Here is a 13420-nt window from a genome sequence, read left to right on the forward strand (position 1 = left end):
AACACTGGTGGAACAACAGGATATGGATCTGAAGATGGTACTCCAACTGAAGGCTCTGAGTGATCAGCTGGTACGGGGATGAAAGAGTCGGCCATCGCTGCTATCTGAAATCATATCACAGTATAAAAATCTCGAACCACAACTCGAATCATACTAATACATGTTATACCATAGCACTCAACCTCTCGATGTTCTATCTTTCTATTCCTTACTTCTAATCCTAACCCTCTACCCATTCCCGTCAACCTAGGCTTGTGTCAGTGACTTATAACCTGTAGCTCTGATACCAAACCTGTGACGCCCACCAAACCCGGGTCAGAAGTTTGGGGTCCACACACACACCTTATTTATAACCTGCTTATAATAATAATAAAGATAATAATAATGTACAGTGACCCTACTTACCAACTACCACGGACCGCAACAGGTTAAGTATACACACAAGCCAAACACACACTTATATTACAAACCGTTCAAATCCCAACTATCTAAACTTAGAACTGAGTATTTAACTTTATTACAAACTTTAACAAACTTAAATTACTCCAAAAGGTGCCTACTAGCTTAACTCGATCAACCTGAACCCCTAGCTCTCGCACTGGACTGGGGATCCTCGGTACCAACAGGTTCCTTCTTCACTGGAAAAGAACATAAACAACATCGCACAAATGAGCTAACTAGCTCAGCAAGTCACAATGACAAAACTAAGAATAATGATCATCAAGTGAAAAAGGTTTATGATATTGAGTGAATAATGAATTATGATTTAGAATTGGATATTATATTTTCATTTTAAAAACCAAGGTTAGGCTGCTGATCAGTCACGCACTAACCCCGAGCAAAGCACACAGCACTGCTCTAACTACTGGATCCAAGGCACACATTGGCCTAACTTGACCATTATATGGTCTCACCATGAATCTGGTCCATAATTTTATAAAAACAATCCAATTCTAACATAATAACAGGATAAACAATAATAAGCAATAAACAGAATCATTAACAACATTGGACATTCAATACTGAACTGGTTTCAATCTTTATAAGGATCAATATGGCATTTTCAAAGCTTGGCTGTTAGGTAATGAAAGAATTAGATAACAAAGGAATCAGTATTTCAGGGTTACCAGGAATTGGTCTTTCAAATCATAAGGTACAATGGTTTGAGTATATAAGTAATTCGGTTCAGTGTTTGGTATTTAGTCTGTATGTATTTGTGGAGTAGTATAGTATATTTATGGTTCGTATTTGGGTGTACAACAATCAATGGTTTAGAAAGAATAAGGTTTACAGTTCAAGATCAATAACTGAAATCAGGGTTTTGGGTTCAGTGCTTCAGAGCACTTGTAATATAGAACAGGACTATCAATCCACTACACTATATCTCGAGAAAGTTCAGAACACTTGCCTGGTATTAGCTTGCTGTACTGCGCTCACTTTCAATCACAACTGTCTTACTCCTCAACTATCTGTTTCCCTTTCCTACGCCTTGCCTCTTCTGCTCACATATTATAAGCAACGATCAATATTCAACTCATACGATTCTATTTGACATGTACTTCTATCTACCCTTCGTTTCACCCAAATCCGATTAACGGATTGAAAGTTATATTATAAACAAGTGGATACCAAACATATAGACTGACAGTTAACCAACAGGTCACATATAGCACATAACACGTCAAATAATCAAGGATATATCATTTATAAAGAAGTCTTGGGTCATTAACAAGCTTTCGGGTATTTAAAATGATTTTTAAAATATTTTTCGGAATTAAAACGGGTCGTTGGATCAATTTCGGAGTAATAAACAAGGTTCGCTTGGCCAAATCTGGCTTCAAAACAATTTTATAATCATTATCGAGCCTTGAAAATGATTTAAAATAATATTTTATAGCTCGAAACTATTTTCGGAATTTTTTAAATCATTTTTAAATAATTAAATCTAATTAAATAATTAATTAAAATCAATTAATAATTAATTAAATCAATTAATCAATTAATTTTTGAATTAATTGACCAATTAATCAATTAATTATTAACTAAAATTAATTAACTAATTAATTCATATTTATTTTTGAATTAAAAATAATTTTTGGAATTAAAATAATAATTTTTGGAATTTTCAGAAATTAAAAACGAATTTTTAAAATTAAGATAAATAGGAAATATGATTTTTAAATGATTTATAAACAGGAATCCTATTTCTGCAAGTTTTGGAAACCTGGGGGACTAAACTTCACCATCTTTAATAGTTCAGGGACTAAACTGCAATTTTGCAGTTTAGTCGCCGGAAAAACGACGGTCTCGCCGGAGAACTCGTGTCCGGCACCGTCACCCCTCCATCTCCTCCAGATCATTTCTACTCATCACCAGGAATCTATTTATGCAATCAAAATATTTCAATAACCCTAGACTTGGCCGGAAATTGGCCAAGAACATCGCTGGTTTCCGACGAAACATCAAAAATTTAAAAACACAACTCCCTTTGATTCACTAATCCTCTGTTAACGAGCTATATACCAATCGATTACAAATTTCATAAGGAACACAACCCACTATAAATCAACAGCTAATAACCCCTAAATCAAAAGGCCCCAAATTTCAATTGAAAACATTCATACGGGTTATAAACCCTAATTTTAAAATTCGAAGATTAACTCAATTTTGAACATGTTATTGAACTCCAAATCAGACGTATGACATATGAAAATCATCAGGAAAACAAGCTCTACAACATGCAATCATCAAATCATTCAAACAATCATCCGAACAGAAATTCATAATTTTAATAAAAAAAATCGAAAATAATTAAAAATATAGAAAATAAACCTTGATTTCTGCAGGTATATGGTTCACAGAATCTGAAAGTACTCCTCGAGACCTCCGATTTGGTTACTCTAACTTTCCCAACCGATTTCAATAACACCTTAAAATTATAGTTTGATTCTCAGAAGGTTTTATGAATTTAGGGTTTTTCTCTGGAAAATTATATATTTAGCTGACTGCAAATGATTTTGATACGGAATAAAATTCGGTAAAGGCTATTTATAATTACGGAAAATTAGTATCCCGTTGGATCATTCCGGATATAAAATGGTACGTTTATTTGTAAAAACTGATCCAAACGGTACCGGTTTTCGGGATAATTATCCAAATCAGTACAATTTGTACTGCGGTCTTGGTCTCAGTGCCTGGTTACACGTATTACGAGGTGATAATTATGATAGTTTAATAAAAAGATCCCGTTTATCAAAAATACGAGTTTTATCGATTTACCGAAATAAATAATGTATCGAAAATGTTACGCCGGGACCCGCGCAGGACAAACACTACGCCGGATCGAAAAAGTCGAAACATGGAAAATGCTCGGAATATTGCAATTAGGTTAAGGAGTTCTCGGAAGAGTTTCGGGTTATAAAAACATAAAAACGGGTGACGTCGGTTGGTTCCCGATTGTATAAAATAGTTTTTAAATACTCGGAAAAAGATTTTATAAAATCCATATAATTCCTATAAAATCATAAATCAACATAAAAATAATTAGGAAGATATGACAATTATCTATATTTTATTTTTGACATATAAAAATTAAAATACTCAATGAATATTATTTTTAAACATCCAAACACATTTAACACTTAACAGGTAATTCACAGAATAGATACTGAACACATATAATAATTATTTATTAGCAAAATAATTACATGGTATATCCCAGATATTACAATTTTGGTATGTCATATGATTGATTTGGAGTTCCCTAGCATGTCCAAATTTGTGTTTAATTCTCGGATTTTGAAAGTAGGGTTCTTAGTATTCTTAAATGTTTTCAATTGAAATTTGGGGCTTTCTTCCCCGGGGGTTATTGAAGAAATTGGTTGATACCATTATGTTTAGAATAATTCCAGGAGTCGAATCATGTCCTTGAATCCATTGGAGGGTTCCTGGATCGAACAAATCGGGAAATAAAAAACTCGCCGGCGACGGCGGGTTTCTTGGACATTTTCTGCCAAATCTTTGCTTGTTTGTTGATTTTGATTGTATTAATAAAAACCTAATAGTTAGTAGACCATTTCTGGAAAGTTTGGTGGCCTTAGGTGGCCAGAATCTCCGCCTTTGGCAAAGTCCGGCGGTTTTCCTGCGAGGGGTTGCAAAATTGCAATCCCTATACTTTTGAAAACGATACAGTTAGATCCATGTAGTTTTCAAAATTTTCATTTAATATTGACTTTTTAAAATCTTTTATAAACTGTTTTATTTATTTATTTTAATTTCAAAAATACTTTTAATTAATTATAAATTTATAAATAAATCTGAATTAATTCATTAATTAATTATAATTATTAATTAATTATTTAATTGGTCAATTAATTTAAGTATTAAATGATTAAGTAATTTAATTATTTATTAATTAATATTTAATTGATTATTTAATTGGATTTAATTATTTTTTATTTAAAAATTCCGAGAAATAGTTTTGAGCCTTAAAATAGTTTTCTAAATTATGTTTAATGCTCGATAATTATTTATAAATGATTTTAAAGCTAATTTTGGGTATTCGAACTTCATTGTTTATTTATAAAATGATCCTTTTACACGTTATAATTCCGAAAAATGTTTAAAATTTGTATTAAATGCCAAAAAAATCTTTTTAACTACAACCTTCTTCGAAAAAATATTTTTTATCAAATACCTCATGTGCTATGTGCTATCTGATTAATGTGTTATATGCTTATGTGAGTATTATCTGACTGTTTTAATCGTACTTTCAATTCGTAAGTCGGATTTTGGTGAAACAAGGGGTAGATTGAAGCTTATGTCGATTGTGTGACGATTAATAAGATATGAGATTGAGTATTGATAGATAATCGTTATGTCTAGCATAGGAAGTGAGGCGCAGGAAAGGAAAGCAAGTGATTATTGAGTAGAAACGTTAGACGAGTGCAAGCTAAGTTAGAAATCAGTGAGATAAAGCAAGTACCCTGAACAGTTCTTGTGTTATATTGCAAGTACTTTGAATATATTTGAGATATATCATATGATATCATGTGTTAGTTAAATTGCTTAGCCCTGAACCCTGACCAGATCATTTGATATTTTAACTGTAAACCATATCTATTGCAAACGATTGATTGTTGAATTCCCGGTTATTAACCCACATAAATACGATACTACTCCACAAATACATTCACACCAGACACCAAACAATGAAACAGAATTGACAAGCATACGATAATTCATACATTCTACAATACATTGTAACCTCAAAGAACCAAGCCTTGTTTAACCATTAAACCATTTTTCATCTATTATCCGATTCTTCTACAGACTTGAAGCCATTTTTCATACATACTTTGGTATACCCTTGTGATACTCATGAATTGCTTTATGCCTTTAGATAAATGTTTTATAAATGTTGATTATGATCCTGTTTTATTGAATTACATTGTTTATCATATTGATTTTCTATAGAATTGGATGGTTTTCAGAATATGGACCAGATTCGTGGTCAGATCAGATTGGTGGTCATATTAGGCCAATGTGTGCCTTGGATCCAATATAGAGAGCAGGGTTGTGTGCCTTATTCAGGGTTAGTACGTGACTGATCAGCAGTCTCACCCTAGTTTTTTTAAATCAAACGTGAATATCCAGTTCTAATAATTGCTTAACCAGAAACTTAATTTCTCCAGTCCATTTCATTTGATTATTACTTAACCTCAATCATTGTTTATATGACTCGCTGAGCTAGTTAGCTCACCCTTGCGATCCTTTTTGTGTTCTTTTCCAGTTAAAAAGGAAATTTTCCGTACCGAGGATGCCCAGACCAGTGCCCGATCTAGGATTTCAGGTTGAGTATTGAAATGTGCTACCAGAAGTGTTTTGCTATAGTTGTAATATGTTGATATTAATATCTTGCGAGATGTAAATTTGTAAGAATGTTTTGATATAAGTTGTAAGTTTAAATAGTTGGGATTTGGAACGTTGTAATATAAGTTAAGGTTGTGGCTTATTTTATACTTTAACCTGTTGCGATCTGTGGATGTTTAGGGTCATTGCGTATATTATCTCATATACAGGTTTATATTGTGTTTGAACCCCATATATACACTACGCCATAAGTGGGCTACTGTAATGCAAGTGTTACAAGCAGCGTTACATTAGCTAAGAAATTTTGGTCCTATTGTAACACCTTAAAATTAGTGTTACAATAGCTATGAAACTACTGTTGCAGAGAAATGCCGGTGTTACACCGCATGTAACACCAGCCCTTGATGTTACATTAGTTACTTTTTTACTTTTAAAAATATTAAAATAAAAATGTTATTATAAATTTGTTTTAAATTATACTCTGAATTATTAATACATCAAGAATATTATATATATTATTTATAAAATTTATAAAATTTATTGGACATAAATATAAAAGTTACTTTTTTATATTTTATATAATAAAATAATAATTTAATAATTAAAATAAAAAAAATGAAAATTACTCCCTCCGTCCCTCCCAAATGTTTACATTTGGTTGGGGCGCGGAGTTTAAGAAAAATGATAAAGTAGTGGAGAAAAGTTGAAAAAGTGAGTAAAGTAGTGGGACCGATTAATATTATATGTATAAAGTGGGTATAGTGGAGGAAAGTAGTGGATGTAGTTAATTTAAAAATTATAAAAACTTTACTATTTTTGGAAAATTTTGAAATGTAAACAATTGGAAGGGACATCCCAAAAAGGAAAGTGTAAACAAATGGGAGGGACAGAGGGAGTACAACCATACACGTTTTACTAGGTGAAAAATGGGCGGTATTTTTCCCCCTTAACGAAAATGTCCCGGACTTATTCACTTGGACAACAACTCTCTCTCTTTCTCCCTCTCTTTCTCCCTCTCTCAAAACTCTCTCTCTCTCTCAAAACACCATCTCTCTCGATTCTGGATGAATTGATGAGCAAATTTGCGATTTGATATTTGAATAAATAATTATATGGCTCTAATTTAAATGGTTGGTCCTTACTTTTCAATTTTTATGGTTATGCGGAATTTTTAGGGCTTCCCAGTGGAGATTTGAAGGCAAATACCAATTTTTAATTGATTTTGCAAGTGACTCGGGCTTCAAAATTGGGATTCGAGTAAATTGGTAAGTATGTACATCTATTTGGAGTTTTGTTATGTTCAATTTTGGGTTTTGATACCATTAACTGGAGGTTTCGTTTTGCATTACATCCCGCAAATTTTAGATGTAGATTCCAACCACTTACTAGTATTAATATGCTCATTAGTTGTAGTACTAGTAGTAGTTGCAGTAGTGCCCCCGCGGATAATACCATTGTTACTAAAATAACAGCATACAAGAATCTAAGTATAGGTAAGTGGAGTTCAGTTCAGGTTTCCAAAACCAAAATCTAATAAGGTGTTTGATGTGCGGGTGATGTATCAGAATGGTGATCCTTTAGGGAGAAGAGATTTGGGGAAGCGTGTTGTGAAATGGATTTCCCAGGGAATGAAGGCCATGGCTTCTGATTTCACCACTGCCGAGATTCAGGGGGAGTTTTCTGCGGTTTAGCAGAAAATGGGCCATATCAATGCCATTGCTCAACCTCTGAGATTCCAAGATTGAATACGAGCAGTCTTATGCCTTCTGGCCGTTGCTTCCTTTCTGCATTTTCGTGTTGTCGAAAAGTGGTACATATTTGTTATTTATTAAGCTTTATAGAATTCTCACTTGTCACTTGTTAGGGAGCACCTGGCTTGTATCTAATAAAAATATCTGATTACAGCGCTAAAGTCCAGAAGGAATACCTGGAATCCCTTCTGAGGGAGTCTAAGAAAGAGGAAGCGGTACCAGTTCTACACGACGATGCTGTCAATGATCTAATATTCACGGGATGATCCAGAGTATCTTCTGCATCAAACTACTGATAAAAATGTCACTATTATTGCAGTCTCAGTCTGTAGAATGTAGCCCTGCTTTAGGGATATGAAAATAAATTTACCTTCCACAGCCTTATGGTCTTATCTTTTGAAGCAGTGGCTACATGCATATATTTACTACTTTCAACACCTAAAAATAAATAGAGTGCAACTTAAATTTGCTAATTTTGTGATTAGTATTTACTAAAACTACAAATTGAGAGCCATATATTTGTTTTAGTTTTACTCTTAAATCTGTCAACTGTTTTCACTGGAATGAATATATTTCACTGAATATATGTGCTTTTTTTACTTTCCCTTAGCCAGCAACTTTATATTTCTTTAAAACTTGAGGAAAGGGTATCTTGCAGCAATATCTGCTTCGAGTTATTCCTACATTTCCTTTTTAAAGAATTTTATTCCGATAATGAATCCGGGTATTACCTCTATTCTGTAGTCTGATCCAAGCTTTCTATACATATATGTTCTTACTTCGTTCAAACTAGTAAATATAAGAAATTGTATGAAACTCTGTAGTATTTATCAATTTGTACTGCTCTATGATGCGTACTATGAGCCTGCATTTTTCTTTTAAATATTGTTGATTTTAATATTTCTCGGAGATACTTTTATAATGGTTTAGGATCTTCATATGCAGAGGAATCATATTATCTCCCTTTTAACTGCTACACTAATCTGATAGGAAAAATAAACTAGCTTGAGGTATAGTTAAGGAGTAGTAAATCTAGTGTTCATTTTTTGTTTTTCTCCTTTTTCTTAAACTGAGAATTTAGTAAGACGAAATTCTGCACTGAGAAATCAGGTAAAGTTCATTGGTATCTGAAATTCTGAACTATATATACAACTGTTCCTCTGCCTAATATTATCCATGTCTTGATGTTAGGATTATTGTTTTAACCTTCTGGAGGTTAACTTAAAGCTAATGTTCAAGTGCTTGCTTTTGAAGCAGGAAGAAAATGTAAAATTAGGGTCAACACAATATATGCTGGTACTTTTAAATCTCTCTTCTGAAACTTATGTCTGTGAAAGATGTCATTGAGCAGATATATTATGCTTGGTTCAAGTTTGTTCAGTTACTTATTAAATTTAAGTAAAGCATGTAAGAACATATCATCTGCAGCTATGTACCATAAACAATCTGCCATATACGAGTTTAAATTATTTGAACTGTATGATATCCTTGTCATTTTTAGTACATGTAAATCCAAGAAAATGTAAGAAACTCTGTAGTAATTATCAATTTGTACTGGTAGGAGGACCTAATACTGGAAATCTAAGAAAATACTTTTACTTCTTAGAAAGTAAATCCCGGGGTTAGTTACATCTTATGATTCAACTTTAAGACAAAGAATGTTTTGCTAATTTAACATGTTCTGTAACCGTCTTGTGCAGTCAACTGTATATACAGGGTCCTAGGAGTGTTATGGCTTCTTTGTGAATATTATATGCATTTTATCTTCTTGTGAAATTTTTTTATTTCAAGTGTTATGATAAAAGAAAGCTGAGGAAGAGGTATTTGTATTCAAGGCAGTATTACATCTGGCATGTCCATGTAGCAGTATTTTCACAATTTTAGGAATTAAAGTCTAGATATTTTCTTGGTCTTATATGACAGGTTTAACAAGAAGGAATTTTGTAGAGATTGCAGAGTGAATTTTCAAGAGTTCAAAGAATAGGAGTTGAAGCGCACACGACGTGAACAAACTATACTTTGTGTAATTCAAGTGATCAAGATCTACAATGACACTTGTGTCAAGGCGGTAAACTTCTTAGATATTCTATTTTATATTATTTTACATTTGTATCTGCTCAGAGTTTATTGTTGTCTACGTACTTTTGTTGTAATCTAGTCTTTGATAATCTAGTACTTTTATCGTAGTTGTGATATGTGATGGGGGTGTGAGTAGTTGATGTTGGCCAAGTTTGGATGTAATGTAGTAGTATGGTATGTATGACAACTTTGATGTTTTTTGCTAATGGGTATGTTCTTTAAATTAAGGATAGATTTCAAATTTTTAAAATTAACGGTTACATTTGCCCCTATTCTAGTGTAATATATGATTATATAGTGTAATATATGATTATATAGTGTTACATTACATATGCTAGTGTTGCTTAATTATAAAAAAAATCGTGTTACAATAGATAAAACAGCCTGTTATAATAGGTATATGGACCCTACCAGTGGGTCCCACTTATTCAATCATGATCAAGCTATTGTATCACTCATTTTGCGTTATATTTGGGCCTTTTAGTGTTAAATTAGTTGCCTATTGTAACGTTTTTTTCTCTGTTACAATAGATCAATGAAGTGTTATATTAGGGTGTCTATTGTAATGCTCGTATATGTAACGCCCCCTGGTGTTACAATAGACCTATTATAACGCTTTTAGGGCCTATTATAAAACCATTTAGGCATTATAATAGCCCACTTATGGCGTAGTGATATGACCCGCATTTGGAGGGCATCATAATAATCAACCACAATATCTACACGAGAATAAAAGCTATCATAAGATTAGAATTCTTAACTGACGGATGTACTACCACAGCTGATCAGTTCATGTGATAGCACTGAATCATGATTCGTAGAAACACGTCCAAAAATAAGGAGTACTCAAATAAAAAGGTAATATATATGCCTGTAGCATAAGTTATATTATAAATATTACATATAATACATGGACCTTCATTGGACCTCCATCACGGCTTCTTACGAATTCATCCAATCAAAATATTTTTATTTAAGGAGCCGCATCAATCGACATCCTTATTCAAATAACTCCCCATGTAACATGGTCCTGAGTAATTGCATCAACTGATGGCGAGATAATTAGAATGATTAGTTATTCGCTAAATATGTAATCAAAATCTACTGTATAGAGTATATTTGTATAGAATAGTTATTAACTATCTATCTGAAAATGAATTATATTCTAGCAGAACAATTGCTAAAATAGCATGATTTCAAAAATCTAATGATTATATGCATACAATGTTTCACAAAATCTTTATAAAATAATCTAAATTTTCTGGTACGTAAACATTTATCTATTCTTAATTTATAATAGAATCAGGGTATTTGTATAATCAGAATTAATCATTTTTTTATATAAAATATTGATCTTTTCTGAAATTAGAATAGTGTAGGAAAACTTGCCTTTGAGTTTTAGCAGTTAAGCACACTCGCACTAACACAATCTTTTATTCTGAATTCCCATGACATCACCATCTTTTATTTCATTAATTCTCTAGTTTGACGCTCATACGGTTGGTGCAAGCCTGATATGAAATACCATTCCATTTCACTCTTTATCCAATGTATGGTTCTGATTGTCCATATATATAATTAAAAGATGTCACTTTAATCGCTTAAATGATAATTATCCGATGAACTACGCTTCAAAACTCTATCGTCTACCCTAGGGCTGAGCATTCGGTCGGTTCGGTCCAACAATCGGACCAAACTGAATAGACCGAAAAATCGAATAGTCAGTTTTTCTTGGACCGAACCGGACCGAAATTATATTATGGACGGACTGAACCGAAATACTGTTTTGTACCGAACATACCCAAAAAAATCAAAAATAAAATTGCATTAAAAATTAAATCACAAATTATAAATTTTAAAAGATAATTAAAGTAATGTGATATGTAGAGTTCTAGTAGTCTATAAATACAATTACAAATTAAAAATTATGGTTAGAATTTTTAAGATATATGTAAAATGTATATAATATGAAATTATAGTATTAATGATTTGGTCTACTTGGTCTATTCGGTCCGGACCGAAATATTTGTTAAAAGAACCGAACCGAATTTTATTTCGGTCAATTCGGTCCCGAATTTTATTTCGGTCTATCCGGTCCGGACCGAATAGACCGAATTTCTGAAAAAATTAGGACTGAACCGAATTAGCACGGTTCGGTTTGATTTTTCGGTTTTGGTTCGGTTTTGCTCAGTCCTAGTCTACCCAGACGATAACCCACACAAAATTACAACAATCAAACACAAGAATCTTGACCCACGTACGCACATAATTCACATAGCAAATAAATACATAATTCACGTATCACATAACTCGGTCGTCAAAAGATTCGACTCGGTATGTTTAAAACTGAAATCGAGTCGAAATATGACTTTTCAGTCAATATGCGACTCATAAACGGTTACATGATGAGCGAGCTTTCGATAAAAAAAGGTTTTATTTCTCAAAAGTATATTTCATGAAAGTGGAATTTTTTCTGAGTCTAGACGCGTTCGTTTCGTAATAAACGGACATATATTCTATTTATTATGAATAAAATAAGAATAATTCAATTAATAATAATATTAATTGATTATTCAATACCTTTATATATTATTTAAAAGCACAAACAAAATTTTAAAATAATATTTGGCTTAATTATAAATAAATAAATTTCATTTAAGTATTTATAGATAAAATTAATTGATTAAATGAATAAATCAGCTAATTAAATCAATAAATAATTAACTAAAACAAATTATAATAATTAAATCAAATTTGGATTTCTGGAAATAATAAATTAATTAATTTTCTATAATTAAAATAATTCAATTAATTATTTAAAAATAATTAACCAAATTAATTTTGAATTATAAATCAATTTTTGAAAATAAAAATATTTTTTGAATTATCTTCAAAATAAAATATGCACAAACAGATTTTTAGGATTGGAAGTTCAAAAGCGGGTCAACAACCGAGTTGAAAGTCGTGTCACGAAAAACATAATTGGGTATGAAGGCCGCCAGAACTTTACCCAAATTCTCGCGGACCAGGGAAATCCGAAAAGGCTCCCATGTGATCAAAATAGTCCCGTTTCGACAGGTTTTTCAGCCAAAAACACTTACAATTATTCCACTAACATCCTCCTAACCATAACATGTACAATTAATCGATGGTTCATTGATTTTAATTAAAACCGATTAAAATTCAGTAATAACTCTGGCAAATACTCAAATTCGTCAATTCACAACCAAGCTTAGCGATTTATGACTCAAATCGAAGCTACAAACACGTATAATATGTTCACAACATTGATATCAACAAGCACAACCTCTAGAATCTGGAAACAATGAAAATTAAGAATGATAAAAACTAATATCTCGACTTAACAGTTCTAATACTCAATCAATACAATTAATTACATGATTCGACTCTAAACAATCTGGGAACCATTATCTAGCATCAAAATAATCAAACAAACAAGGAATCCAAAAGCAGCAAATCGAAGAACATGATGAAAAACCTGAATTTAGAGGATGTTCAACCTTATTTAACGACAGTGGTATGAAATTGTAGAGCTTGAAATAAGCTTTAGATTGTATACTAGAACGCCAATAGCGGTTAATTAAGTCTCCAGATATCTGATCAAAGAAAGTGATGAACGGATTGAACTAGGAACCTTATCTGAAAAATTGAGACTAATCTAAATGATTTTATGATTTTTCTAAAAATTTAAAATACTT

At 32.0% G+C, this 13420-nt stretch overlaps 2 long non-coding RNA genes across 2 annotated transcripts; one reads left to right on the forward strand and one right to left on the reverse strand.

The window, feature by feature from the left end:
* Positions 1–6838: 6838 nt before the first annotated feature.
* LOC141670570 (uncharacterized) lies at positions 6839–9907 on the forward strand. Its single transcript, XR_012554631.1, has 4 exons — positions 6839–7136; positions 7437–7681; positions 7777–8918; positions 9546–9907. It is a non-coding gene; the product is annotated as an uncharacterized LOC141670570 (long non-coding RNA).
* A 531-nt stretch (positions 9908–10438) lies between these two features.
* LOC141675144 (uncharacterized) lies at positions 10439–13379 on the reverse strand. Its single transcript, XR_012555913.1, has 2 exons — positions 13223–13379; positions 10439–10748 (listed from the first exon to the last, which is right to left on the reverse strand). It is a non-coding gene; the product is annotated as an uncharacterized LOC141675144 (long non-coding RNA).
* Positions 13380–13420: the final 41 nt, after the last annotated feature.

Source organism: Apium graveolens, chromosome 7 (genome assembly GCF_009905375.1).
Source record: "Apium graveolens cultivar Ventura chromosome 7, ASM990537v1, whole genome shotgun sequence".
Classification (NCBI taxonomy): Eukaryota; Viridiplantae; Streptophyta; class Magnoliopsida; order Apiales; family Apiaceae; genus Apium; species Apium graveolens.